Raw genomic sequence first — 12,451 nt, 5'->3', positions numbered from 1 at the left:
GCGCCCCTTGGTGGTGGGGTGGGCAGCGATGCTGTCTTCCCCAGTGCTCTTTGCCTCCCCTCGCCTCAGTTCTCAGCAGGGCTGGTTGTCCGGGGAGAGGAGCCCACAAGGCAGGTGGGCGGGTGGGACGGGCCTCCTGCTCTTAGCCTGGGGGACGACTGGGCTTCCGGGCTGTGGGCGGCTTGGCTGGTGGAGTGGATATGGTGAGAGAGCCCCCAGCACGAGCGGACGCCTCGAGGGCTGTTGGCAGCTCTGGGGCTCTGCTCCCTTCGCCATGACCGTGAGGAGGCGGCCCCCCGCAGGGGCTGTGCCTTTCTCCAGGGTCTGGAAGCCAACCCCCGGGGCAGGCACGTGGGCAGGAAGGGGACCTCCTGTCGAAGAGCCCTGTGAGTCTCTGCTCCTACAGCGCAGCCTGTAAGGCTGACTGAGTGAGGGCCTCATGGAAGAGGAGGCTCAGGGGCACGCCGGCACTTGCTGTCCAGTAGCCGTGGCGGAGAGGCACGGCAAGCGTGGCCGTGGGCTCAAGCCGCTCACCCCAGGCGGGACAAGGGCGGTCCAGAGCAGGCCGAGTGCAGCCCTCCAGCTGGTGAGGCACCCGGTTTCCCCTTGGGAGCCCCCCATCTCCCCGTCAGTGGGGCCCGGGTGGTGCCCGTCCTGCTGCTGGGCTCTGGGCTAGGTGCCCTGCTGGCCCCAGGCCAGCCACCCCGGGAGAAAGGAGCACCGTCTGCCCTTCTGTCGGCCTTGGAGGATGAAGGTCCTCAGAGGAAAGAGCCGGCATGCGGCTGCGGCTGCTGCCTCCTGGGTCTTCTCTCCATCAGTGGAAATACTTCCCTGAGGATTGGAGGGCCCCGTGTAGTCGCGATCATAGATTCGTCTTTCTTTGTGCATTTTTACAGCCTTTGGGAACTGTGCAAACACCACAGCCCAGGGCTGTTCTCAGACATGGACCCCTGCCTCCGTGAGCCGGGAAGGCCCTCCGTCAGCGACACACGAGGGCAGTGTGCGGACGGCCCTCCCGACAGCTGGACACAGCTCGGGGCCCTGAGCTGTGATCGGCCCTGCCTCCCCGAGGCCCCGCAAGCGGCCGAGCCTCTGCCCCAGCGGCTGGCTGCAAGAACCAGCCGAGAGAGGCATATGTCCTGGTCCGGAAGGCTCCCCGCCCCCTTCTGGGCACAAGCAGAGAGCAGCTCAAGGGCAGCGGGCGCCGAGCCAGGCCGGCCTCGCCAACCCCCTGAAAAATCACCTGGGGGCTGCGCGGAAACTGGCAGAGTCCTCTCTGCCGTGAATAATTCATGAGGATGGAGGACTTCCCAGGCCGGGTGCCAGGTCCTCCGCCAGCCTAGCCGCCAACTGAAGGCCAAGTAACAGCCAAGGTGGGTGGAGAGGAGGAGGCAGGGAGAAGGGGGGGCAGGGTGGAGCTGGTCTAGAGCAGGACAATGAGGGTCAGGGTGGCCCCAGTCTGACCGGTCCAGGGGGCTGCTGCGCCCCCCGTGGATGACATGGCCATGGGCCAAGACGTAACTGATGCAGCGTGGGGGACGCCAAGGCCGTTCTGGACCCTGGGGGAGGAGAGCCCTTTGCTTGTGCCTGGCTGGGGCCGGCCCGGATCCAGCTCAGTGACTCCGGAATTGATGCTGTCCCTGTTTAGGGAAGTCTGGTTACGCTTCCTGGGAGTAAAGGCTGCCCTGGGGGCTGTGGGGGCTGTGACAGGTGCCAGATCCCTGTCTCGGGGTCTCCGGGTCAGGCAGGGGTGGCCCAGGGCTACACAGCACCGCAGAGAGACCCCACCCACCACCCCAGGGTGCATTCCAGAGACTGCTGGGTTTTGTTTTTCCTGTTCTCTTCTTCTTTCATTACTTTCCAATCAAAAGCTTCATTTAAAAGGACACTCTGAACTCCGCGGGGAGCAAAGAGGTCAGCGGCTGGCGGGTGGGGGCGGGCGAGCAGGCGGAGGGCAGAGGATTTGGAGGGCAGGGAGGCTGCTCTTCATGGCACTGCGATGGTGGACACAGGTCAGCAGACTTTCGCCCAAACCCACAGAACTCACACCTCCAGGAGCGATCCTGACGTAAGCCCCTGCGTGCCGATGACGTCAGTGGGCCCATCCGTCTCCAAGATCTCCAAGTGGCAAGTGTGCGCTGGGGGCGGGAGAGGCTGCGGGCGGGGGGCACTGCACTGTGCTCAGTTCTGCTGGGGACCTAAAACTGCTCTAAAGAATCAAGTCTTTCTTTTTTTTCTTTAAAGCATATGCCTGCCATCCTTCGAAATGCATCTTCCCCTAAAAATTCAAATGCATTTCATTATTAAAATACCATATATTTATTTTAATGTTTAAATCTTTGCAACATGCCTCTGGGACTGCAAGATTTGTTCTCGTTCTGTTTGAGCAGAGAAATAAGCCCAAGGAACACCGACATGGTTCCTCACGTCCTTGGGGACAGCCAAGTCAGGGGCCACTGGCTCGGCTTCCTGCAGACTCCCTGACACCCTCTTGTCTCATTCTACCTTCCACCCTTCCAGAAATTTCCTTGACTCTGCTGTATCACTCAGGGCCTGCATAGCGGCTGATCCAGGTTTCGTGGGCCTGAAGCTTTCACACTTTGGGGCACCATTCCAAGAAAAAGAATACAAAGTTATAACCACAAAATGTAGGTGTAAAAGTGCCAATTTGGAATGAGAAGAAATCATAGCAAAGGATCATATTTTAAATTCCATATACATGACAAAATCAAGAAAAAATATTGATCTCTTGACAAACCTGTTCATTCCCTTTTTTCTCTCCTTCAGCTGGATACCGAGGTTGTCTCTTCATGGGCAATGATGTCATAATGTTGTAGCATTTCCTATAAAAAAACATCTACAAAGAGAATAAAAAGATAATTCAGGCATTCCTATTGCATGGTTGATCAAAATTTGTTTCTAATTTTTTATAGGAAAGCTTCTTTCCTGATGATGCTGAGCACATTTTCAGGATAATGAAATATAGGGAACCCTCTGCCGGGGTGTTCTGCTTTGTTTTCATACGAGCCGTCAGGTTTGGAGAATGTTCCACGGACTAGCTCTGGCCGCATCCCCAAGCTCACACACTCCCAGAACCAGGACCCACTGGACGTGCTGACATCCAGACTCGGCCTCTCACCCTGCGGTCTATGTGGCCTGGCCACTGAGGTCAGGGCAGCAGAGGTGGGAGTTTCTGGATTGCCACGACCTAGGTGTGCCACCCAGAGGTGAGCGTGAACCACCAGCAGAGACATCCACTCTACGCAAGCCAGATGTGGCCCCAACTCTATGCCCCCAAATGCCCTAGAGGGGTCATGCTTGGGGTGGGGTGGGGTCCAGAGTGGAGAGACCGAGGTCGTAACTGGTTGTGACTGGAATGTCTCATTTTTGCAGAGTTTTTGCCGGCTCGGGAGGGGCCAGAGCCCGTGCTCCCGCTGTTAGAGGCCCTGCCCTCTGGGTGGGTCTGAGCCCACATGCCAGACCAGGAGGATCACCCAGAAACAAGCAGCTAAGGGAGTGTTCCCGGGGTGTGGAGACAGGCCGATTGGAAACTGCCTGCAAAGTACAAAGCCTTGGGCCTCTCGGGGCTCTAGAGGACTTTGCTCCCGGCTCTTCAAGGAAACCGCAGCCCGGGTCTGTGGGTGGTGCAGTGTGGGAATGTCGGGAGCCCTGGTCTGCTGACGACGGATGAGAGTGGTCATGACAGGCTGGTCAGTCCAGGACGTTCTCGGGAAGCTCCACTCTCGTCCCCTGCCTGGCATCCCTTGAACGAGGGTGATGGTCACCCACACAGAGCGTGAGAAGCTGCTCCCTACCCCCGAGAGCAGTGTCCTCTGCCCTACCCAGCAGCAAAATGGTACTAATTCCCTAGGGTGATGGGGAAAGATGATGTGAGATGGCACCGAACAGAGAGAAAACTTGAGAAAGAGGTGGGGGCGCCTTCATGGGCCTGTCACCCCAGGCTCGGGGACAGCGTCTGAGCTGGGAATGGAGGGGCCGAGGTGGGCTCCATGCAGTATGTAGGAAGGGATCCCTGGCCCCGCACTCTGGTTGAGATGCTGTGAGGCCGGTCATCAAAGTGGTGGCCATGGTGCCTTCCCCCCCACCCACCCCGCCCCAGAGAGGAAGGGCGGTTTCCTCCCCTCCTGCACCAGGCTTGTCGGCGACAGCTGCCCTCCCTGGTCCACCCCACAGGGCCTTGCTCTCTGAACACCACCTGCTGCGAAGGCAGATCCTGAGCAGGTGACGGTCCCGCCCTCTGTCCCCACTGCCCCGTGCAGTTCAGTCATGTGCACTCCTGGGCGTCAGCTTCGGGAGCTGGGGGAAAGTTATCCCAGCCACTCAGCACAATGAACACGTGCTCTTCTCAGAGCCTCCACTTACATATTCAATCAACAAACACGCGTCGTGTGACTTCCCTGTGCAGGTGCGAGTGGTAGAGCAGTGAGCCGAGCAGGGCCCCTGCTTTGGAGCGTCCATCCAATCACAGAGCAGGCACTGACCCCCAGATGGCACGCACACGCACACGTCATTCCCAGCTGTAAGAAGCCTCTGCTCAGGGGTGGAAGACGGGGCCCGGTGCTGGGGGGGGATCAGTCACAGTTTCCCAGTGCCTGACACTTGAGGTCGCAGGATGGGGGTGAGTTGGATGGAGACCAAGCGTGGTGGGGGCAGAGGATGCAGGAAGGGGAACCCACCCCGGCAAAAGCCGTGGGGTTGGGAGGTCGGGCTTGTCAGGGGCTGAGAGGCTGGCGGCCTGCGGGCAGAGAGAACCCATTGTGTAGGGCCGTGAGGGGCTTTACCACCAGCGGCGTGGGCAGCCGTCACATCGGTAGGCTCCGAACCACCTTTCCGGATGCCTGCGGAGCTGCTCTGCGGACGTGCTCAGAAGTCAGGGAGCTCCATCCTACGTGCCCCGGCTGAGAGAGCCCCAGAATACACGGTGTGGGGTGGGACAGCGAGGGCCTGGCCAGGCGTCAGCAGTGCAACAGGAGAGCACACAGGCTTCTGCCCGTGTGACCTGGTGTGTCTTGGGTGGCGGGTGAGGAAGAGGAAGGGACCAGGATAAGCCTCTGCTTCTAGAACAACAGTCTGGGAAATGGGCGGCGGAGCTCTCATCAGTCACAACAGGTAAAGTCATGCTAAGGTAACAAATAGCCCCAAGACCTCCAAGGCTTAAGGCCCCCATCTTTATCTCACTCATGGAACCTCCCAAAACACGCGGTCGCCATGGCAGGGAGGCTGAGGGAGACTCGGGAATGGTGCCGACTTCCACAGGTCGTCCCCCGGAGGTCATGTGTTGCTCACTCACTCCCATTGGCGAGATGAGTTGCATGCCATGACAGAAGTTGGATGGACAGTGGAACGTTTGGACAGGCCGCCCCTGGGGCTGGTGGGGGTGGAAGGAGACAACCCCAGCCCATTTGGGACACTCAGGGGAGGGGTGCTGAGTGGACTGACCCCAAAAGGCCGGTCAGAGCTGGGAACCCCCAGACCCTGATAGCCACCGCGGAGGCCGCGGTTGAAGACCCCAGGTTCAAAAGTGGGCAGGGATTTGAGTTGGCAGAGGACTCAGAGAAAGTAGGAGCCAAGCAGCAAGAGGGAAGCCAGATGAGGAGATTTGGGGTTTTGCTCTTTCGTTGTCGAAATTGTCTTGTTGTTTTAGGATAAAGAAGGCCTTTACCTCCTGAATGGACCAGAGTGATCAGCCCCTTGTTTAGCTGCCTAACAGAGGAAAGAGCACATGCCTCTGGGGGAAAGCAATACCCCACTGTCTGCAGTTTTTTTAACCATAATGCCCAGAAGACAATAACAGATTATGAGACATGAGAAGAAGTAGGAAAATGGGACCCTTAATCAAGAGGAAAAATTTGGCATGAGAAGCAAACTCACATATGACCCAGGTGTTAAAGTTATTGAACAAGGACTTTAGAATAACTATTACAAATATGTTAAAGAATTTGGAGAAACATATAAAATGAATTAAAAGATGGAGAATTTCAACAGAGAAATGGAATCTCTGAAAGAGAACCAAAGGCACTCTACTGCTGAAAGCTCGGTGTCTAAACCCAAGGATTTGTTGTATGGGTGTGAGAGAGTGTAGCCAGAAGAAAGAATGAGAAACAAAACAGCATTCTGGACGTGCGCTTGAGTGACAGAGACTAACTATGAACGCAGGGCATCACATTGTTTATGCGTTAGATTTATGTGCGTTCAACAATACAGTTTGGGCAAACACAAGTCAACAGAAATTATCCAAAGTGAGGCGTAGACAGAGAAGAAATGGGGACAAAAGGGACAGAATTTAGGGACATATGAGATAATCACAAATAGTCTATCATCCAAGCTTCCATGTAACTGGCATCCCAGAAGGAGAAGAGATTGAGAATGGGACAGAATAAATATTTGAAGAGATGATGGCTGAAGATTTTTCCAAAACTGATAGATTTGGAATAGATCTATTTGGATAGATAGACCCCATAGATTTAAGAAACATTGCAAATTCCGAAGAGGATAAAGTCAAAGGAAACCACACCCAGGCACATTATAGTGAACCTGCTAAAAACTAAAAATACAGACAAGACCTGAGAAGCTTCCAGAGAAGACGACGCATTGCCTCCTGGGGAAGAGCAGTAAGAATGATGAGTGCCTTCCAGTTAAGAATAACGGAAGCCAGAAACAATTTAATACATCTTCAAAGTGCTGACGGAAAGAACTTTCAACCTAGAATTCCATACCCAGTGAAAACATCCTTCCAAAATGAATATGAAAATGAAGGTATTTTCAGACAAACAAAAGCTGAAGGAATTTATCACCAGTTGACAGACCTATGCAACAAAACAACAGCAGAGGAAGCTCTTCAGGCTGAAGGAAAGCGATCCCAGCTGCGAGCATAGATCTGTAGAAAGGCAGAGACAGAGCACCAGAAAAGTGTGGAAAGGGGGAACGAAGGATGAAAGAGAAGGTGGAATGAATGAAGAAGCAAATAACAAGGTGGAAGGTCTGAAAGCCAACCATATCACTAATTACATTAAATGTAAATGGACTAAACATTCCAGTGGAAAGACAGAGCTTATCAGACCAGATAAGAAAATCAAGACTCAACTGTAGGCTCTTGCCAAGAGACGCAGGTTAAATATCAGAACACAGAGAGACTGACAGTAAAGGATAGGGAAAGACACAGCCTCAGACTCTAACCATAACAAAGGTATGGCTGTGTTAATACTGGGCAAGTCCACTTCAAGATAAGAGCAACCCCCGAGCTAAAGAGGGACGTTTCTACCTGAGCAAGGTGTTGACTCATCAGGGAGATGAGGAAGAAGAAGTGCTCAGGATGTTTGCAGGGATGTTTGCAGATGTAGGCAAAGAGCCTGAAGGCAGTTTGTAGATGACAGAAAGAATGAGTGGTATGGATCAGAATCCCAGGGAAGAGGGAGGCTTGGAAAGGAGACAAGGCTCACCTCCCTTCAATAAAGGAACGAGGAAGAGACACAGAGAATGACTAGCAGGTGAGGAAGCACGTCGAAGGCAGAGAGTGGGTCAGCGGGGGGCTTGAATAATAATTGTGGTCTCGTTTACAAAGTATGTGCCAAGGTCGTTTTCTGGGAGAGTGAGGTAGATGGTCCATGGGGTCCTTCCTCGCTGGGCATAAATGGGAAAAAGGAGGGAGGATGTCAGAACTCCATCCAATAGCCCTCTGCAAATACATATTGGTACCCACTGCCTGTCCAGCCACGGGCTGGGGCCCGGGACCCAGGATGAAAACCTGGACGTAGTGCCCACACTGATTCTGATTCATAAGCTGAGTCCCTCCACTCCCAGGCCACGTGCAGAAAGGAGCCTACGTGAGCTGTGTGATCTTGGGCAAGCCCGGGCCTCCCTGGCCTTCGCTTTTCTCATCTGGGTACAGGGGTATTTCCCCTGGCCGGAATGGTGCCCACATGACTACCTGCCCAACAGCCTTTGATTCCCCCGGGAAGGTCTGAGCGTGTCCCTCAAATGGCCCATCCAGGAAGCAGGTCCAGTCCCTGGCCTCACACCTCCTAGGACGGCCCTGGTCAGGCAGTGCGTGTATAAGAGGGAAGCCTAGCTCTGTGTGTGTGTCCATGGTGAGTGTGTGACACGTGTGTGTGTGATGCACACACACGCAGGGTCTAGCCGCGCACAGGCTTCTCTGTCCGATGCCCTTCCTTCTCTCAGCCCTGCCAGGGGCTTTGTGGGCTTCCATCTCCTTCTCTGAGAGGGCAGCCCGCTCCCTGCAGAAACCGAGCAGGCAGGAGCCTTTGTCCGCGGGACACGCGCTCTGGTCCCTGTGGACAGCCTGCTGTCGGGTGGGGCAGGTGCCCTCGGGGTGGCCCTGAGCCTAGTCGGCCACTTACATGACAGACAGTGGGCAGCTTGGAGGTCCCGCGGGGCGGCCGGGGCAAGTGTTGCTGCCTGCCTCCCCCACGCCCTTCCCTTCTGGTGGCCGCCGTGGCCGTCCCAGAGCTCGGTTGCAAGGCCCTCAACCAGGCCGATGGAGAACATCAGAAACTGGAGCCCACCATTTGTTCCCTTTCCAGGGGACCCGGTCCCAGGAGACTGGGGAGCTCCACGCTTTGGAGTGACCCAGGGGCAGGTGCTGGGCAACCTCAGACAGGTCACTGAACACACCGAGCCCCAACCACACGACAGGGGTCAGGAGGGTGGGGGTGGCCGACAGGATGAAGCCCCCAGCACATCACCAGGTCAAGGAGCATTCGCTGCCCCTTCCTCTATTTATCAGATGGACTAACACGGGCCCGGGTCTGAGCTGACAAGACCTGGCCCAGCCTCTTCTGGGAGGATCCACAGTGACCCTCAGGCCTTTCCTGCAGCAGAAGCAGCCTGCCGGCCAGAGCACTACCCAGTCACTGCATGGAGCGGGGGCTCAGGAAGGCAAGCAGACGGACAGTGGCTTCTCTGTGTCCCTCCAACGGCCTTCCCGCTGCGCCAGGGCCTGCCGCCATGCAGCGTCCTGACCGGGGTGGGTCAGGCCCCTTATGGGTACTGCTGTTTATTGGGCTTCTGCTGGGGTCTGCCAGGGGCTGGCACCGGGCTCTAGTGGGCACCGAGTTCCACCTGCACCTGCCCCACATGGGGTTCAGGCTCCGCGGGAGACGGCCCTGCTCAGATGACCACGGACACCCAGGCTTTCCTTGTGTGTCACATCACTCAAGGGCAGAAACCAGACACCAGCCTTAGGGCACAGCGAGGGAGATACTCCTCTTGGTGCAAAATTTAAGTGGGAGTCACTAAACACCTCACTCATCAAGATCAACCCTACTTTAGGGCAATACTCTTAAAAATCAAAATTAATTCAAAATTCATAATGAACAAAATATCAGACTTTTTTTTTTTAAGATTTTATTTATTTATTTGAGAGAGAGAATGAGATAGAGAGAGCATGAGAGGGGGAGGGTCAGAGGGAGAAGCAGACCCCCCGCTGAGCAGGGAGCCCGATGCGGGACTCGATCCCGGGACTCCAGGATCATGACCTGAGCTGAAGGCAGTTGCTTAACCAACTGAGCCACCCAGGCGCCCAAAATATCAGACTTTTAAACAAAGGCAGGCCCCCCCTTCTGTCCCTCACTGCAGGAGAACGGCCCCCTCTGTGGCTTTCCCAGGGAGGCACCAGCCCGAGCCCTGGGATTCCCTGCCAGGAAGAGAGCATGCCCCTGCACGCCCTTCCTTCCGAGGGAAAACATTCCAGGGATGCGGTGAGGAAATCCCTCCTCCCGGGGCTTTCCCCGGAGTGCAGGGGTGCGTGGGCCCCCAGGGCAGGGCCCGACCCCCTCTGCCCTCTCTGCCTGCTGGAATGTGGCTCCCGGCGCCCCCGGAGGCCGCACATCCCGCCGGTGATGCTTGACCTGAGCACTGTCTTCTCACATGTTGGCCCCTTGGAATAATTATTTATGGGGGTTGACGATCAGTCATAAGAAAGCAGAAAGTAGTTTCAGTGCGTCGATCGCATTTTCTTTGTTAATTGTCCTTGCCAGTCGCTGGTGCTGTTGTGGGTAGATCTGAGGAGCAGGTGAAAGCTGCCTCCGGATTCCAACAGCTGGGAAAGGCCTGGAAAGTCCCTTCCAACGGCCGTGGGCGGGGTCTTGGCTTGGGGTGGGGGTGGCTTTGCCCGCACCGGCCCGACAAGAAATGCGTTCAAACCCGGGTCACTTGAGAAGCGTTTCCTAAGGAAGCCATGTGCAGGCGTGTAGACAGATGCGGGGTGTCCTGGGGGCTGGAGGGGCCCAGGAGGTCGGGGAGGTGACCTTGGGAGCCTGGGAAGGCGGCGTGCGCGGCTGCTGTGTCGGTCAGGGCTCTGCAGAAGAATACGTGTACGTGCACACACGCACACGCGCACACACACAAACGTGTGCACACACACGCAGGAGAGGAGCCCGCCATGGCTGTACAGCGCTTCACCGCAGAACTTTGCAGTTGAAAACATCAAGCGTTTATTACCGTCCGATTCTGTGGCTCAGGGATTTGGGAATTCTGACTCAGGGCTGATCCCGAGCTTGCAGCAAAGATGTCAGGCAGGCTTGCGTCATCGGACGGTGTCACCGGGGCGGGAGGGCCCGTTCTCTGAGCGCGGGTTCCGCGACTGCGGGCGGGGGCTGCAGCTCCTTGCCGCGTGGCCGCTCCATGGAGCGGCTTACAACGTGGCAGCCGGCCTCCCCCGGAGTCAGTGATCCAAGACGGAAAAAGGTGGAGACCACTGTGTCATTTGTGACCTAGTCTCAGGTGTCCCATACCTTTGCACAGAGCAGCCCTGACTCCACAAGAGCACCAACACCAGGAGGTGGGGGCCCCGGGGGCCACCTCGGGAGCCAGCAATGGCCCAGCGAGTGCTCTGGAAGTGCACGTGAGAGTCTGTGTGAGGTTCTCACCAGAGCCCTGGAATTGGGGACCAGGGGTGCACGTGGAAGTGGCACTGAGCCACCTCTGACCCTCCCACTCCCCCCACACACTGCACACCTGTCCCGAGAGGCCCTCCACGGACACACAGCTCCCTGCAGCGCCTAATGCAGATGACTCACCAGGACACACACCGGGGCACTCCCCTGCCCAGCCTGGGAGGGAGGCTGGGGGCGTCAGAACGGCTGACATCCGCGAATGGGGGCAGCCCAGAGGGTGGAGGGCAGACACGTCTGCACCCCTCCTCCGAGCCCCACGTGACGCAGCCTAGCTCCGGGGGCAGGGCGCGCTGGGTGGGATGAGAAGCTGCTTTGGACGGTGGACAGCACTGGGACAACCCGAAGTGACCGGGTGGTGTGGGGTCTGCACAGGGGCTCGCACGGGGGTGGAGGTGGCAGAGCGTGCTTGGAAGGCACTGCGGGCCCAGACGAAACCGTTCCGTGTTCACGCTGAGCTGAGGCTCTGCAACCGTCATGCACACAGAGAGAGAACGGGGACGTCGTGGGCTTGCAGCTTTCCTGCAGAAACATACCTCACCAAAGCCAGGACAGTGGGTGGGAGTGCCTTTGTCTGCGGTTTAGGTGAAGAGGAGAGGGTGAGGACAGAAGGGAGCTAGAAAGGGAGACGCTGAGGGGCAGAGTGAGCTGGAGGCCTGTGTGAGTACCGCATGCCCCGCTCCACTGTTCCCTGGGGTCAGAGAACACCCGGCCAGATGCACCTCTGCGTGGGGGTGGGCTTGGGTGCATCTGCAGAGCAGGGAGGCCTCCCTTGGCCCTTGAGGAGGAGGGAGGGCCTTGGAAGCAGCCAGCCCACTGGCGGGGGGTGGGTGGAGGGGCTGCACAGGAGACATGCACTCATTGCCCATTAAGAACCAAATCCATTTGAACTCCTTCCCCACCCCTGAGAGCAGGATGGTCCTGTTAACAATGGTGCTGGCAGGGGAAGTCATTTTAATGCACATTCTCACAAAGATCCAACCCCCTTCTTCCAGCGTCCGGGACGTGGTGATTTGGGATACGGATTGTTTGTTGGCTTCCATACTGCATCACCCAGAGCAGCCTCAGGCATGGTTAGATCCAGAACCCCAAATAATGACCTCAAGGCTCTGACTCTGCTAAGGCTCGCACTGGGTGTCCTGCCGGGATGACCGTGGTAGACGGTGTCCAGCCTCCATTTCGCATTTTCCATCCCACCGTTGCCGACCTTGTAAGCCACTGGTTTGGATTTGGAGTTGAACAATGCATCATTGTGAGAAGGGCCTCAGGGGCAAGGAAAGCCTGCCCACCCTTTCCTCCTGTCAGGTCTGCTGCAGTTTAGCCCTTCTTCTTGGGGCCACCAGAGGAGGGACAGCCAGACCCGGACAGCTGAGAGGTTTCCCAAAGATGACCTTTGTCACTTCATAACTTCCCCAGAGCACATGTGCTTCACTCTCGAAGGCCAAGAAGCCCCTAAGGGGGAGAGGGGTGGTTGCCAGTCAAGAAAGATCATACCCATCTATGTGCCAGGCATGGTGCAA

The sequence above is a fragment of the Mirounga leonina genome, unplaced genomic scaffold, assembly GCF_011800145.1.
Source record: "Mirounga leonina isolate KUSES-001 unplaced genomic scaffold, KU_Mleo_1.0 Mir_353, whole genome shotgun sequence".
Lineage (NCBI taxonomy): Eukaryota > Metazoa > Chordata > Mammalia > Carnivora > Phocidae > Mirounga > Mirounga leonina.
The sequence above is the reverse complement of the archived record's forward strand: the minus strand, read 5'-3'. Positions refer to the sequence as shown.